This window comes from Ascaphus truei, assembly GCF_040206685.1.
Source record: "Ascaphus truei isolate aAscTru1 chromosome 12 unlocalized genomic scaffold, aAscTru1.hap1 SUPER_12_unloc_1, whole genome shotgun sequence".
NCBI lineage: Eukaryota > Metazoa > Chordata > Amphibia > Anura > Ascaphidae > Ascaphus > Ascaphus truei.
In genome coordinates, this window is record NW_027453837.1 from 930034 (window position 1) to 947974 (window position 17941).

The following is a 17941-nucleotide window of genomic DNA, read 5'->3' on the forward strand; positions in this document are numbered from 1 at the left end:
GTACATTAATGACAATTTTTCAGTAAAATTCAAGCTAAGTTGTTTATTTCTTCAACAGGTTTAGAAAGCACTGCTTATCTTTTGTGAATGATAACAATAAAACATTACAAATGCTTTTTCATAACAAAAAAGCTATTTGTGCTGAAGTGTGATAAGCAGTTGAACTATAACATTGATTATTCCCATTATATTTAAACAATATAGTTTTGGCAGACTGTAAAGAATGTACAAATCTCAATACATGCAGTACTTAGCACAGTCCTTAAGAAGAATTCAAATATTATCTGTAATTATAAAGTGGAAGAATTCCCTCACTCTCACACTAAAGTGCTCATTATCCTTTGTCACCTTAAGTTATTTCTGTAGGGGTAAGCCGTTTCTCCTCTATTTTATGTTGTGCAAAGTATTGCACACAAATGACCTCTTAGCACTATGTTGCAGCATAGAGATACTTATCAATAGAAGACAATGCATTTATTGAAATTGAGTTCTTTATTAAATGTTTTACAGCCAGCAGCACCCTAAAATGTATAACTTGGAAAATGTTTGAAGAATTCAGAGTGTTTTCTTCTTTAGTGTGCCACATATTCCAGTAAGTAAAGATTGCTTTGCCAAGCAGATACAAACAAAATGCAAAGTGCAGTGAAGTTTTTAATAACACGTTACCACTGAAAAAGTCAACGTAGTCAGCAGGATTTGAACCTGCGCGGGGAAACCCCAATGGATTTCAAGTCCATCGCCTTAACCACTCGGCCATGACTACATAGCTGGTAGTACTGAATACAGTCACACAGATGGCTCTTGAGCGGATATGGGTAACTCTCACTAATGAATGATGACCAATATGAACTAAATAACCATAAGAACATTTTCATAAAGAGAAATACATGACTTGTTTGTACACATTGTTTAAACAACATTATCTTTGTAAAATGTTGCTTCTATTGGGTTTTTGAAAAATGACGAGAAATACTTTTTGTTAACCACATTCAATGTACAGTATGAAACAGATCTGAGGCAGAAAAAAAGAAAAGGGGTTAAAAGGAGTAATGGGAAAATGATCTAACTTGGATGTCAGAGATTAAAAGAGCAGAGTTGGAGGGCAATTGGGGCAAAAAGAAGATGGATTATTACAGGAACATGCTCCAGTGGCGTAATCGGTTAGCGCACGGTACTTATATGTCAGTATATGCTAAGCTATGCCGAGGTTGTGAGTTCAAGCCTCACCTGAAGCCAACCCTTTTTTTGTTTCATCAACCAATAGCATTGTTTGAATGTATACAATGTTAAATAAAAGGCCTATGGATGTAAATTGTAAAATGTAATCTTTTACATTAAAAACAACATTTCCGCATTTTGCTATTTGGCTTACATTGGAGCGCATGTAAAGCAGTCAAATTCAATAGGTGTCTCAATGTGGGCAAGAAGATATTGGTAATTGATGATGTATGATTTAAAAAAATAAAAAAATGAGAGCTGTCCAAGCAAATTCTTCCTTTTTTCAAACCAAAATACACCAGTGGAGCCAATGCTACCCATTATTTGGGTCTAGAGGATACATATATTTCCAGATGTATATATCCTAAAAAGGCAATCTTTAATGAGCATCCTGTCTATCTGTACTAAGTAGGGGTCAGCCTATCCCCCATTCTTAACCTAACTATTCACCTCTCACATTCGTATCTTGCTCACCATATGTAAACCACCTCTCACCTCTCTCATAATCTGTTGTTATTACATTTCCTCCACCTACCGCCTGAGAATGATTAATAAACAAATCTAAACTCAATACAAAACCTCATTAAGAGTTAAAATTCACCCTAGCAAAGTCACATTCTACCTTTCAATCAAGCCTGAAATATTTTTTCAAACACAATTTGCACCTGAATGGCGGTGCTGGAACAAAAGCTTTCTACGTTTTGTTTTTAAATCCAAACAAGTATAAATCCCTCTTAAGAGTTAATCCTCACTGTAGCACAACCCCATGCTATTTCACCAGAGTCTTCAATTGAATAAATTCTCATATTGCTATAGGCGAGTGGATCTTGTATGTGGTAGAAACCAAGAGTGCTGAAAGAAGTTTTGCATGTACGACCACCTTTTCTTTCAGTTTTACTTGCTTTATGCTTTATGCTTTATCAGAGTGGGCAATCATAAATGACAACATAGAAGAGGAATAAAGAATCTTCTTTTTTTTTGCCAATTACATAGCAAGCTAAAGGAAAACATGCTAAAACCACATTGAAGATTTGAGTAACACAGTTAAAATAAATATGAAGGAACAAGGCTTGATGTTAATATTAAAGATATTTTAAATGCCTTAAGCATAGAATAAAATATTCCAACACATTTGAACTTTGCAACTCACTCAAAAAATCATGTCTTTTGATCAATTTTAAACAGAGGGTTCAGGGCTCTACGGATTTAAAGAATTTATTATATCAAATACACAACGTTTCAACCATCAAAAAGTGGTCTTTCTCAAGTGAGAAAGACCACTTTTTGATGGTTGAAACGTTGTGTATTTGATTTAATAAATTCTTTAAATCCGTAGAGCACTGAACCCTCTGTTTATTTTTGCTGACTTTGGAGTCTGTCATTCACAGGGACTCCCCTGGATCAAGAGCACCAGTAACAACAAGTATCAGTTACAGTTTTCAGTTTTTGGTGTGCAGCATTTATCTTGTTTTTTTCTGCTTTTGATCAATTTTGACATACAAAGGGTGGAGGGATACCAACATTGATCTCTTGGGTATCTAGAGGGAACTATCAATATGCAGACTATGGCAAAAGTATCAACAAAATAAACATGTCCAAGAATTAGGTATTCAATTTTGTTAATCTGCAAGACAAAAACATACAGAACCCCTATAAGATCATATTGAACCCCCCCAAAAATTAAATCTGATTTTAATATAAAATGTTCTGTCTCTGAATTTAATATCAAAGTACAAAGTACATTTGTTCTTAATGCGAATCATTCTGTTTCACAAAAGATTCCATAAAGTTTACATTTGATTAATTTCTTAATTTTCTGTAAACTTCAGGAAGTTACAGTACAATTATTACAGTACATTAATGACCATTTTTCAGTAAAATTCAAGCTAAGTTGTTTATTTCTTCAACAGGTTTAGAAAGCCCTGCCTATCTTTTGTGAATGATAACAATAAAACATTACAAATGCTTTTTCATAACAAAAAGCTATTTGTGCTGAAGTGTGATAAGCAGTTGAACTATAACATTGATTATTCCCATTATATTTAAACATTATAGTTTTGGCAGACTGTAAAGAATGTACACATCTCAATACATGCAGTACTTAGCACAGTCATTAAGAAGAATTCAAATATTATCTGTAATTATAAAGTGGAAGAATTCCCTCACTCTCACACTAAAGTGCTCATTATCCTTTGTCACCTTAAGTTATTTCTGTAGGGGTAAGCCGTTTCTCCTCTATTTTATGTTGTGCAAACTATTGCACACAAATGACCTCTTAGCACTATGTTGCAGCATAGAGATACTTATCAATAGAAGACAATGCATTTATTGAAATGGAGTTCTTTATTAAATGTTTTACAGCCAGCAGCACCCTAAAATGTATAACTTGGAAAATGTTTGAAGAATTCAGAGTGTTTTCTTCTTTAGTGTGCCACATATTCCAGTAAGTAAAGATTGCTTTGCCAAGCAGATACAAACAAAATGCAAAGTGCAGTGAAGTTTTTAATAACACGTTACCACTGAGAAAGTCTACGTAGTCAGCAGGATTTGAACCTGCGCGGATTTCTAGTCCATCGCCTTAACCACTCGGCCATGACTACATAGCTGGTAGTACTGAATACAGTCACACAGATGGCTCTTGAGCGGATATGGGTAACACTCACTAATGAATGATGACCAATATGAACTAAATAACCATGAGAACATTTTCATAAAGAGAAATACATGACTTGTTTGTACACATTGTTTAAACAACATTATCTTTGTAAAATGTTGCTTCTATTGGGTTTTTGAAAAATGACGAGAAATACTTTTTGTTAACCACATTCAATGTACAGTATGAAACAGATCTGAGGCAGAAAAAAAGAAAAGGGGTTAAAAGGAGTAATGGGAAAATGATCTAACTTGGATGTCAGAGATTAAAAGAGCAGAGTTGGAGGGCAATTGGGGCAAGAAGAAGATGGATCATTACAGGAACATGCTCCAGTGGCGTAATCGGTTAGCGCATGGTACTTATATGTCAGTATATGCTAAGCTATGCCGAGGTTGTGAGTTCAAGCCTCACCTGAAGCAAACCCTTTTTTTTTTGTTTTATCAACCAATAGCATTGTTTGAATGTATACAATGTTAAATAAAAGGCCTATGGATGTAAATTGTAAAATGTAATCTTTTACATTAAAAACAACATTTCCGCATTTTGCTATTTGGCTTACATTGGAGCGCATGTAAAGCAGTCAAATTCAATAGGTGTCTCAATGTGGGCAAGAAGATATTGGTAATTGATGATGTATGATTTAAAAAAATAAAAAAAATGAGAGCTGTCCAAGCAAATTCTTCCTTTTTTCAAACCAAAATACACCAGTGGAGCCAATGCTACCCATTATTTGGGTCTAGAGGATACATATATTTCCAGATGTATATATCCTAAAAAGTCAATCTTTAATGAGCATCCTGTCTATCTGTACTAAGTAGGGGTCAGCCTATCCCCCCTTCTTAACCCAACTATTCACCTCTCACATTCGTATCTTGCTCACCATATGTAAACCACTTCTCATCTCTCTCATAATCTGTTGTTATTACATTTCCTCCACCTACCGCCTGAGAATGATTAATAAACAAATCTAAACTCAATACAAAACCTCATTAAGAGTTAAAATTCACCCTAGCAAAGTCACATTCTACCTTTCAATCAAGCCTGAAATATTTTTTCAAACACAATTTGCACCTGAATGGCGGTGGTGGAACAAAAGCTTTCTACGTTTTGTTTTTAAATCCAAACAAGTATAAATCCCTCTTAAGAGTTAATCCTCACTGTAGCACAACCCCATGCTATTTCACCAGAGTCTTCAATTGAATAAATTCTCTTATTGCTATAGGCGAGTGGATCTTGTATGTGGTAGAAATCAAGAGTGCTGAAAGAAGTTTTGCATGTACGACCACCTTTTCTTTCAGTTTTACTTGCTTTATGCTTTATGCTTTATCAGAGTGGGCAATCATAAATGACAACATAGAAGAGGAATAAAGAATCTTCTTTTTTTTTGCCAATTACATAGCAAGCTAAAGGAAAACATGTTAAAACCACATTGAAGATTTGAGTAACACAGTTAAAGTAAATATGAAGGAACAAGGCTTGATGTTAATATTAAAGATATTTTAAATGCCTTAAGCATAGAATAAAATATTCCAACACATTTAAACTTTGCAACTCACTCAAAAAATCATGTCTTTTGATCAATTTTAAACAGAGGGTTCAGGGCTCTACGGATATAAAGAATTTATTATATCAAATACACAACGTTTCAACCATCAAAAAGTGGTCTTTCTCAAGTGAGAAAGACCACTTTTTGATGGTTGAAACGTTGTGTATTTGATATAATAAATTCTTTAAATCCGTTGACAAAGTGAGAATTTGACGTAAGGGGAGGGTCTGACATAACAGCACGGGGATCTAAGCAACCATTTTGAGTCAGCATCCATCTTAGGTGCCTGATATTGTCTATTGTCTGTATGAAAGTGGAATGAACGTTAGTTTAAAATACATTTTTTCTTCTGAAGTTCCAATTGATATTGAGCGGTTCAGCTAAGCCAAAAACCTTGAAAAACCTTGAGCAAAGTGCCAATGTTATGAAAAAGGCCAGACTGATAGGGATGGTTTCTGTATATAGAAAAAAGGTCACCAGCTTAATAAAGTATTATTGCTGAATCATCTCATTTAGACATCCCATAATGTCATCAACTCAATCTATTCGTGTGCATAATTCGTTTACCTTTTACGCTTACGTAGTGACGACACGCAACCTTGTAGAGGGGGCGTGGGTTTAGTATTTTGTGTATAAATAATGCCTGTATGCACCATGTCTTTGGGAGGGTTTTATTTTGAAACTCTCCTCTGCGTGTGCACCGCACAAGCAATAAACTTATTTGTCATTCTGCAAAATATAACCTCAGACTTGTGTTGTTATTTCACAGAGCTTTATCAGATGGCGCACCGAATAGAAACCCAAAAAACACCGGAAGCTGAGCACCTGGAAAAACCACTCCTCGGTCACTCAAATCTGAGCGCTCATAAGAATCAAGGTAAAAGGCACCTTTTAAGGAAAGCCTGAGTTTAAAAAGTTGTTTTGAGTGATGTGTAGAGAGATGTGTTTTGAAGGGTGTCTCAATCTGTGTTGACGGGTTAACCTAGCAGTGTCAAATAAGTTTATTTGTCTGTTCCTGTATCCATTTTAAAGTGTTAAGTTTTAAGTTTTATTGGGATTAAGGTGAGAGTCCCATTAAAAGTTTTGGTGTTTTGGTGATGAAGGTGAGTGTTTGTATGCGTAAGGGATTGTTTTTCAGACTGTCCTGGGTTGTGATAAATATTTTTCTTGTCTGAGCAGGAAGGGTCCCTGATTGTACATTTGCTCTGTCTTGTCAGTAACATACCAAATGAAGTTATTTATGGATATCTGTTTAGAAGGTCTTATCTGTATCCATGTTATAGAAGTATAAGGTTTATCAGGACTGGGTTGGACCCGCTGAAGTAATTCAAGTGTTTTCTTGGGTATAGTTATGGTGAAAAAATCAGAACAATAACATGCCAAAAGAGTTGTACGTAATCAGCTTGCGCTGATTATTGTATCAGGTGTATTGTACAGGTCAATTAAATTTGATTTCTGTAACCGAAGAAGTATTGTACAGGTCAATTAAATTTGATTACTGTAAGAGGAGAATAATGGGAAACCAAAGTTCTCAGAATTTGCCGTTAGAGGTTGTGTGTCTGCAGACAAAGATTATAAAGAATGGATACAGAGAACAAGAAGAGACAATATAAATATGTTTTGTTGGCCAATGAAAAATACATGCAAGTTCAAATGAAAATACATGCAAGTTCAAATGAAAATACACATGCAAGTCCCAGTGAAAAACATGCCACCCCAATGAAAAAAGTTTGTTTGCAATAAATTACTATTGAAGGAAGAGTGAAACTATGAGTAGCCGCACCGGTTTTCTTATCCGTAAGAAAGCGAACGCAAGGGCTCATAGTGGAACCTTCTAACTTTCAGTAATCCCTGTGTGTCTATGGTAGTATAAATCTTTGGATTTTATGAGGTTTTTGTTGCAAAAGTCAAGCATGGCGTGCCCGGCTGGCGGACACCGCAGAAATCAGTTGTGAACGTATAAGCTTTTCCTTCCATTTCCCCACATGCAATAAGTGGTTATAAATCATTTCCTGATATAAACGCAAGTTTCGGTGCCGGCAAGTAAAATTGTTGCGCCCTTAATGGAGAGTGGTTAGATGGATTTGATACCCTAATGAATTTTTCCTGAATGATTACCTGTGTGAAAGATAAACCATGCTAAGTATCACGTGTGCACAAATCACCATCCAAAAACTTGCAAGTACGTACGAAAACATGAATATTTTTTGCTCACAATGAAATCAAAGGTCTGATAGAAAGAGTTTCAAAATCGCAGCAGCACAGAGCGTGCCCCCACTTTTTTTTCTCCAGCGCGAGGAATGTGCTAAGATACGAAAGTTTAACTCAGAAAGCTCCGGAGCATCAGAGTAGTTTTAAAGTCAGGTTATTTATGAGAATAAAGAAAGAGAAGAGAACTTTTATTAATAGTTGCAGGGTGAAATTGTTGGGTAATAGGGGAGAAAGGTCTTTCTTTTATTTGTTTGTTATTTTTGTGATGTTGTGTGGCTGTGTGTGAGAGAATTTTTTTTGTATTGTGTGTGTTCTGTATTGTGTTTAACGAGTAAAAACACATTTCAATTTTATTTCTAGAGGATTAAGATGTTTGGGAATATTTTGTGTTTAAAAATGTGGGTAAAAGCTCATAAGCATTGTTTGAAGTATATATTGTATTGTATGTTTTCATGTATATAACGCCATTAATATGCACAGCGCTTCACAGGAGTGGTGCACGTCGTAATCATATAGGTAGCAAAGGGTAAAGGTAAGAGGTCATGGAATAAGTGATCCAGACATAAAAGTAAAAGTTGAGCAAAGAGAAGTCACTGCTCTGAGGAGCTTACAATCTAATTGGTAGGTAGGGAGAGCGTACAGAAGCAGTAGGCTTTGATTAGAAGCCAGGAGAGGAATTTCAGGAGGGGAAATGCAGAATCAGAGTTTAAAGAGTAGAGTGATTCTGGCAGCAGCGTTTGGGAGAGATAGTAGGGAAGACAGGTGAAAGTCAGGAAGCTGGGATAGCAGGGAATTACAGTTAGCAAGAGGGGAGAGAATGAGGGTCTGAATCAGAGTTTTAATAGTTGAGCAACAGAGGAACAGGTGTATCTTTGTGATATTGTGGAGGAAAAAGCGACAGTTATAGAAATGTTTTGAATGAAAGAGTAGAATATGAGAGAGAAGTTGGGAGTGATCCCTAAGCAGCGTGCTTGAGCTACTGCATGGAAGATTCAAGAGTAATGTGAAACTAGATAATAGGGTCAGGTTTGGGAGGAAGTATGAGGAACTCTGTTTTTGCCATGTTAAATTTAAGGCGAAAGAGGGCCTTCCAGGATGAGATAACAGAGGGACATTCAGAAACTTAGGTTTGTATGGCAGGTGTAAGGTCAGGGTTTGAAAAGTAAATGAGGGGGTTGTCAGCATGGAGGTGATATTTAAACCTAACAGATGTTATTAGGTCACCTAGTGAGAGTGTGTACAGAGAAAAGAGAAGAGTGTGGTCCACAGAGGCAAATGCTGCAGAGAGTAATAGGAGCAGAGTGTAATGACCTCTGTCTGGGGCAGCCTATAGGTCATCAGTTATTTTAGTTAGAATTGTCTCCGTGGAGGGAGCAGTGCAGAAGTCAGATTGTAGAGGGTTAAGGAGAGAAGGGGTGTGGAGAAAATGGAGCAAGCAAGAGGATACAAAACAAGTTCAGTAGTTAGAAAGACAGGTAAGGTCAAGCTTGCTATTTTTGAGTCATGGTATAACTAATACATGTTTGAAGGAGAATGGAAATGTAGCAGATTAGAGGGAGAAAGGAGATCAACAGTGATGGTGACATTCTCTTCTGATACAGTGGAAAAAGAGTCAAGGAAAGCAGGAAGAGAGTAGGAAGCAGGAGTAGGATAGGAGGAAAAAGAGGGAATGTTCTGGTGTATGAATTCAACATCTTTCTTAAAATAGTCAGCAAAAGTCCTGAGGTGGGGTGAAGGAAGAGTTAGTGAGGGTTAGACTTGTGAGTGTTGACTAATGGAGAGAAATAGGTTTGTGTAGCTTGAGAAAGGACAGAATTGCAACAGGATAGCATAAATTTGTAGTGAATGAAGTCAGTGAAACTATGAAAGTTCAAAACAGAAGGCATTAAAAAGAACTGAGTGTAGGGAGATAGCATGAGCGTGTGGAGTTATTTATGTGTTAAGAAGTTATATAAACCTAGCTATATAAAAGCCTGTGGGTTAATTTTTAAGAGGCCATAAAAAATGTAGTTCTTAGGGCTCTGGATAAAGCTCCATGTATTTAAACTTTAAGCAAAGGTTCTAATCCAATAATTATTATTTTTCAGGAAGAAGCTGTGGTGTACCGTTATCTTATCTTTTCAGGGTCAATTGGCGAAACGCCCAGAAACAAAATGGCTCTTTGCCTGGAAACAAGTCTTATAGAAAATATTTTTTCTTTAGTCAGATGAATATGCAGTGTCTTTAAAATTATAAAGCTGACCATGTGCTCAGCACTGTGCAAAGAGATTATGTAAAGCAAGACATTAGTGTGAAGTCTTATACAAAATCATTTGTCTATTAACTGAATATGTGATGTATGTTATAACGAATTAACCATTTATTTTTTCCAAAGGTGTCCGTAAGCAGTGGTTATTGTAAAAATTGCTGTGTAATCTAGAATGGGTTTGCCAGAAAGGGGTGAATTTGGGAGTCACCTCTCATTTGTGGGTGTGTCACGTGTTGCAAAGGTATGATCCACAGGTGTGCGACCCCCTCCCCCATTCGGATGCCACTCTTTACAGATGCCAGAAAACAGCAGTACCTTGAAGAAAGAAGATGCCGATCACAGTTATTCAATTCATCAAAAGACATATTGGCCGCAGCGCCTTACGAGACTATGACAGTGAAGGGCACGCGCCCTTGTCCTCTGAGTTATCCCTGGACTATCATCATTAACTTAATTCTCAAAAGCTATGTTTTAAGAATAAAAAGGAGGGAGTGACAAAGTGAGAATTTGACGTAAGGGGAGGGTCTGACATAACAGCACGGGGATCTAAGCAACCATTTTGAGTCAGCATCCATCTTAGGTGCCTGATATTGTCTATTGTCTGTATGAAAGTGGAATGAACGTTAGTTTAAAATACATTTTTTCTTCTGAAGTTCCAATTGATATTGAGCGGTTCAGCTAAGCCAAAAACCTTGAAAAACCTTGAGCAAAGTGCCAATGTTATGAAAAAGGCCAGACTGATAGGGATGGTTTCTGTATATAGAGAAAAGGTCACCAGCTTAATAAAGTATTATTGCTGAATCATCTCATTTAGACATCCCATAATGTCATCAACTCAATCTATTCGTGTGCATAATTCGTTTACCTTTTACGCTTACGTAGTGACGACACGCAACCTTGTAGAGGGGGCGTGGGTTTAGTATTTTGTGTATAAATAATGCCTGTATGCACCATGTCTTTGGGAGGGTTTTATTTTGAAACTCTCCTCTGCGTGTGCACCGCACAAGCAATAAACTTATTTGTCATTCTGCAAAATATAACCTCAGACTTGTGTTGTTATTTCACAGAGCTTTATCACCGTAGAGCACTGAACCCTCTGTTTTTTTTGCTGACTTTGGAGTCTGTCATTCAGAGGGACTCCCCTGGATCAAGAGCACCAGTAACAACAAGTATCAGTTACAGTTTTCAGTTTTTGGTGTGCAGCATTTATCTTGTTTTTTTCTGCTTTTGATCAATTTTGACATACAAAGGTTGGAGGGATACCAACATTGATCTCTTGGGTATCTAGAGGGAATTATCAATATGCAGACTATGGCAAAAGTATCAACAAAATAAACATGTCCAAGAATTAGGTATTCAATTTTGTTAATCTGCAAGACAAAAACATACAGAACCCCTATAAGATCATATTGAACCCCCCAAAAAATTAAATCTGATTTTAATATAAAATGTTCTGTCTCTGAATTTAATATCAAAGTACAAAGTACATTTGTTCTTAATGCGAATCATTCTGTTTCACAAAAGATTCCATAAAGTTTACATTTGATTAATTTCTTAATTTTCTGTAAACTTCAGGAAGTTACAGTACAATTATTACAGTACATTAATGACAATTTTTCAGTAAAATTCAAGCTAAGTTGTTTATTTCTTCAACAGGTTTAGAAAGCACTGCTTATCTTCTGTGAATGATAACAATAAAACATTACAAATGCTTTTTCATAACAAAAAAGCTATTTGTGCTGAAGTGTGATAAGCCGTTGAACTGTAACATTGATTATTCCCATTATATTTAAACAATATAGTTTTGGCAGACTGTAAAGAATGTACACATATCAATACATGCAGTACTTAGCACAGTCCTTAAGAAGAATTCAAATATTATCTGTAATTATAAAGTGGAAGAATTCCCTCACTCTCACACTAAAGTGCTCATTATCCTTTGTCACCTTAAGTTATTTCTGTATGGGTAAGCCGTTTCTCCTCTATTTTATGTTGTGCAAAGTATTGCACACAAATGACCTCTTAGCACTATGTTGCAGCATAGAGATACTTATCAATAGAAGACAATGCATTTATTGAAATGGAGTTCTTTATTAAATGTTTTACAGCCAGCAGCACCCTAAAATGTATAACTTGGAAAATGTTTGAAGAATTCAGAGTGTTTTCTTCTTTAGTGTGCCACATATTCCAGTAAGTAAAGATTGCTTTGCCAAGCAGATACAAACAAAATGCAAAGTGCAGTGAAGTTTTTAATAACACGTTACCACTGAAAAAGTCAACGTAGTCAGCAGGATTTGAACCTGCGCGGGGAAACCCCAATGGATTTCAAGTCCATCGCCTTAACCACTCGGCCATGACTACATAGCTGGTAGTACTGAATACAGTCACACAGATGGCTCTTGAGCGGATATGGGTAACACTCACTAATGAATGATGACCAATATGAACTAAATAACCATGAGAACATTTTCATAAAGAGAAATACATGACTTGTTTGTACACATTGTTTAAACAACATTATCTTTGTAAAATGTTGCTTCTATTGGGTTTTTGAAAAATGACGAGAAATACTTTTTGTTAACCACATTCAATGTACAGTATGAAACAGATCTGAGGCAGAAAAAAAGAAAAGGGGTTAAAAGGAGTAATGGGAAAATGATCTCACTTGGATGTCAGAGATTAAAAGAGCAGAGTTGGAGGGCAATTGGGGCAAGAAGAAGATGGATCATTACAGAAACATGCTCCAGTGGTGTAATCGGTTAGCGCACGGTACTTATATGTCAGTATATGCTGAGCTATGCTGAGGTTGTGAGTTCAAGCCTCACCTGAAGCAAACCCTTTTTTTGTTTCATCAACCAATAGCATTGTTTGAATGTATACAATGTTAAATAAAAGGCCTATGGATGTAAATTGTAAAATGTAATCTTTTACATTAAAAACAACATTTCCGCATTTTGCTATTTGGCTTACATTGGAGCGCATGTAAAGCAGTCAAATTCAATAGGTGTCTCAATGTGGGCAAGAAGATATTGGTAATTGATGATGTATGATTTAAAAAAATTAAAAAATGAGAGCTGTCCAAGCAAATTCTTCCTTTTTTCAAACCAAAATACACCAGTGGAGCCAATGCTACCCATTATTTGGGTCTAGAGGATACATATATTTCCAGATGTATATATCGTAAAAAGGAAATCTTTAATGAGCATCCTGTCTATCTGTACTAAGTAGGGGTCAGCCTATCCCCCCTTCTTAACCCAACTATTCACCTCTCACATTCGTAGCTTGTTCATCATATGTGAACCACTTCTCACCTCTCTCATAATCTGTTGTTATTACATTTCCTCCACCTACCCCCTGAGAATGATTAATAAACAAATCTAAACTCAATACAAAACCTCATTAAGAGTTAAAATTCACCCTAGCAAAGTCACATTCTACCTTTCAATCAAGCCTGAAATATTTTTTCAAACACAATTTGCACCTGAATGGCGGTGGTGGAACAAAAGCTTTCTATGTTTTGTTTTTAAATCCAAACAAGTGTAAATCCCTCTTAAGAGTTAATCCTCACTGTAGCACAACCCCATGCTATTTCACCAGAGTCTTCAATTGAATAAATTATCTTATTGCTATTGGCGAGTGGATCTTGTATGTGGTAGAAACCAAGAGTGCTGAAAGAAGTTTTGCATGTACGACCACCTTTTCTTTCAGTTTTACTTGCTTTATGCTTTATGCTTTATCAGAGTGGGCAATCATAAATGACAACATAGAAGAGGAATAAAGAATCTTCTTTTTTTTGCCAATTACATAGCAAGCTAAAGGAAAACATGCTAAAACCACAATGAAGATTTGAGTAACACAGTTAAAGTAAATATGAAGGAACAAAGCTTGATGTTAATATTAAAGATATGTTAAATGCCTTAAGCATAGAATAAAATATTCCAACACATTTGAACTTTGCAACTCACTCAAAAAATCATGTCTTTTGATCAATTTTAAACAGAGGGTTCAGGGCTCTACGGATTTAAAGAATTTATTATATCAAATACACAACGTTTCAACCATCAAAAAGTGGTCTTTCTCAAGTGAGAAAGACCACTTACTGATGGTTGAAACGTTGTGTATTTGATTTAATAAATTCTTTAAATCCGTAGAGCCCTGAACCCTCTGTTTTTTTTGCTGACTTTGGAGTCTGTCATTCACAGGGACTCCCCTGGATCAAGAGCACCAGTAACAACAAGTATCAGTTACAGTTTTCAGTTTTTGGTGTGCAGCATTTATCTTGTTTTTTTCTGCTTTTGATCAATTTTGACATACAAAGGGTGGAGGGATACCAACATTGATCTCTTGGGTATCTAGAGGGAACTATCAATATGCAGACTATGGCAAAAGTATCAACAAAATAAACATGTCCAAGAATTAGGTATTCAATATTGTTAATCTGCAAGACAAAAACATACAGAACCCCTATAAGATCATATTGAACCCCCCAAAAAAAATTAAATCTGATTTTAATATAAAATGTTCTGTCTCTGAATTTAATATCAAAGTACAAAGTACATTTGTTCTTAATGCGAATCATTCTGTTTCACAAATAATTCCATAAAGTTTACATTTGATTAATTTCTTAATTTTCTGGAAACTTCAGGAAGTTACAGTACAATTATTACAGTACATTAATGACCATTTTTCAGTAAAATTCAAGCTAAGTTGTTTATTTCTTCAACAGGTTTAGAAAGCCCTGCTTATCTTTTGTGAATGATAACAATAAAACATTACAAATGCTTTTTCATAACAAAAAGCTATTTGTGCTGAAGTGTGATAAGCAGTTGAACTATAACATTGATTATTCCCATTATATTTAAACAATATAGTTTTGTCAGACTGTAAAGAATGTACACATCTCAATACATGCAGTACTTAGCACAGTCCTTAAGAAGAATTCAAATATTATCTGTAATTATAAAGTGGAAGAATTCCCTCACTCTCACACTAAAGTGCTCATTATCCTTTGTCACCTTAAGTTATTTCTGTAGGGGTAAGCCGTTTCTCCTCTATTTTATGTTGTGCAAAGTATTGCACACAAATGACCTCTTAGCGCTATGTTGCAGCATGGAAATACTTATCAATAGAAGACAATGCATTTATTGAAATGGAGTTCTTTATTAAATGTTTTACAGCCAGCAGCACCCTAAAATGTATAACTTGGAAAATGTTTGAAGAATTCAGAGTGTTTTCTTCTTTAGTGTGCCACATATTCCAGTAAGTAAAGATTGCTTTGCCAAGCAGATACAAACAAAATGCAAAGTACAGTGAAGTTTTTAATAACACGTTACTACTGAAAAAGTCAACGTAGTCAGCAGGATTTGAACCTGTGCAGGGAAACCCCAATGGATTTCTAGTCCATCGCCTTAACCACTCGGCCATGACTACATAGCTGGTAATACTGAATACAGTCACACAGATGGCTCTTGAGCGGATATGGGTAACACTCACTAATGAATGATGACCAATATGAACTAAATAACCATGAGAACATTTTCATAAAGAGAAATACATGACTTGTTTGTACACATTGTTTAAACAACATTATCTTTGTAAAATGTTGCTTCTATTGGGTTTTTCAACAATGACGAGAAATACTTTCTGTTAACCACATTCAATGTACAGTATGAAACAGATCTGAGGCAGAAAAAAAGAAAAGGGGTTAAAAGGAGTAATGGGAAAATGATCTAACTTGGATGTCAGAGATTAAAAGAGCAGAGTTGGAGGGCAATTGGGCAAGAAGAAGATGGATCATTACAGGAAAATGCTCCAGTGGCGTAATACGTTAGCACACGGTACTTATATGTCAGTATATGCTAAGCTATGCCGAGGTTGTGAGTTCAAGCCTCACCTGAAGCCAACCCTTTTTTTGTTTCATCAACCAATAGCATTGTTTGAATGTATACAATGTTAAATAAAAGGCCTATGGATGTAAATTGTAAAATGTAATCTTTTACATTAAAAACAACATTTCCGCATTTTGCTATTTGGCTTACATTGGAGCGCATGTAAAGCAGTCAAATTCAATAGGTGTCTCAATGTGGGCAAGAAGATGTTGGTAATTGATGATGTATGATTTTAAAAAATAAAAAAATGAGAGCTGTCCAAGCACATTCTTCCTTTTTTCAAACCAAAATACACCAGTGGAGCCAATGCTACCCATTATTTGGGTCTAGAGGATACATATATTTCCAGATTTATATATCCTAAAAAGGCAATCTTTAATGAGCATCCTGTCTATCTGTACTAAGTAGGGGTCAGCCTATCCGCCCTTCTTAACCCAACTATTCACCTATCACATTCGTATCTTGCTCACCATATGTAAACCACTTCTCACCTCTCTCATAATCTGTTGTTATTACATTTCCTCCACCTACCACCTAAGAATGATTAATAAACAAATCTAAACTCAATACAAAACCCCATTAAGAGTTGAAATTCACCCTAGCAAAGTCACATTCTACCTTTCAATCAAGCCTGAAATATTTTTTCAAACACAATTTGCACCTGAATGGCGGTGGTGGAACAAAAGCTTTCTACGTTTTGTTTTTAAATCCAAACAAGTATAAATCCCTCTTAAGAGTTAATCCTCACTGTAGCACAACCCCATGCAATTTCACCAGAGTCTTCAATTGAATAAATTCTCTTATTGCTATAGGCAAGTGGATCTTGTATGTGGTAGAAACCAAGAGTGCTGAAAGAAGTTTTGCATGTACGACCACCTTTTCTTTCAGTTTTACTTGCTTTATGCTTTATGCTTTATCAGAGTGGGCAATCATAAATGACAACATAGAAGAGGAATAAAGAATCTTCTTTTTTTTGCCAATTACATAGCAAGCTAAAGGAAAACATGCTAAAACCACATTGAAGATTTGAGTAACACAGTTAAAGTAAATATGAAGGAACAAGGCTTGATGTTAATATTAAAGATATTTTAAATGCCTTAAGCATAGAATAAAATATTCCAACACATTTGAACTTTGCAACTCACTCAAAAAATCATGTCTTTTGATCAATTTTAAACAGAGGGTTCAGGGCTCTACGGATTTAAAGAATTTATTATATCAAATACACAACGTTTCAACCATCAAAAAGTGGTCTTTCTCAAGTGAGAAAGACTACTTTTTGATGGTTGAAACGTTGTGTATTTGATTTAATAAATTCTTTAAATCCGTAGAGCCCTGAACCCTCTGTTTTTTTTGCTGACTTTGGAGTCTGTCATTCACAGGGACTCCCCTGGATCAAGAGCACCAGTAACAACAAGTATCAGTTAGAGTTTTCAGTTTTTGGTGTGCAGCATTTATCTTGTTTTTTTCTGCTTTTGATCAATTTTGACATACAAAGGGTGGAGGGATACCAACATTGATCTCTTGGGTATCTAGAAGGAACTATCAATATGCAGACTATGGCAAAAGTATCAACAAAATAAACATGTCCAAGAATTAGGTATTCAATATTGTTAATCTGCAAGACAAAAACATACAGAACACCTATAAGATCATATTGAACCCCCAAAAAAATTAAATCTCATTTTAATATAAAATGTTCTGTCTCTGAATTTAATATCAAAGTACAAAGTACATTTGTTCTTTAAATGTTTTACAGCCAGCAGCACCCTAAAATGTATAACTTGGAAAATGTTTGATGAATTCAGAGTGTTTTCTTCTTTAATGTGCCACATATTCCAGTAAGTAAAGATTGCTTTGCCAAGCAAATACAAACAAAATGCAAAGTGCAGAGAAGTTTTTAATAACACGTTACCACTGAAAAATTCAACGTAGTCAGCAGGATTTGAACCTGCGCGGGGAAACCCAAGTGGATTTCTAGTCCATCGCCTTAACCACTCGGCCATGACTACATAGCTGGTAGTATTGAATTCAGTCACACAGATGGCTCTTGAGCAGATATGGGTAACACTCACTAATGAATGATGACCAATATGAACTAAATAACCATGAGAACATTTTCATAAAGATAAATACATGACTCGTTTGTATACATTGTTTAAACAACATTATCTTTG

General features: G+C 35.6%; 6 non-coding genes across 6 annotated transcripts; 2 read left to right on the forward strand and 4 right to left on the reverse strand.

Annotated features, from left to right (window-relative positions):
• Positions 1–681: 681 nt before the first annotated feature.
• Positions 682–763, reverse strand: TRNAS-UGA (transfer RNA serine (anticodon UGA)). Its single transcript has one exon. It is a non-coding gene; the product is annotated as a tRNA-Ser (tRNA).
• A 379-nt stretch (positions 764–1142) lies between these two features.
• On the forward strand, positions 1143–1235 carry TRNAI-UAU (transfer RNA isoleucine (anticodon UAU)). The gene is given in 2 exon segments: positions 1143–1180; positions 1200–1235. It is a non-coding gene; the product is annotated as a tRNA-Ile (tRNA).
• Positions 1236–4197: 2962 nt separating this feature from the next.
• Positions 4198–4290, forward strand: TRNAI-UAU (transfer RNA isoleucine (anticodon UAU)). The gene is given in 2 exon segments: positions 4198–4235; positions 4255–4290. It is a non-coding gene; the product is annotated as a tRNA-Ile (tRNA).
• A 7865-nt stretch (positions 4291–12155) lies between these two features.
• TRNAS-UGA (transfer RNA serine (anticodon UGA)) lies at positions 12156–12237 on the reverse strand. Its single transcript has one exon. It is a non-coding gene; the product is annotated as a tRNA-Ser (tRNA).
• Positions 12238–15224: 2987 nt separating this feature from the next.
• On the reverse strand, positions 15225–15306 carry TRNAS-AGA (transfer RNA serine (anticodon AGA)). The gene has a single exon. It is a non-coding gene; the product is annotated as a tRNA-Ser (tRNA).
• Positions 15307–17694: 2388 nt separating this feature from the next.
• TRNAS-AGA (transfer RNA serine (anticodon AGA)) lies at positions 17695–17776 on the reverse strand. The gene has a single exon. It is a non-coding gene; the product is annotated as a tRNA-Ser (tRNA).
• Positions 17777–17941: the final 165 nt, after the last annotated feature.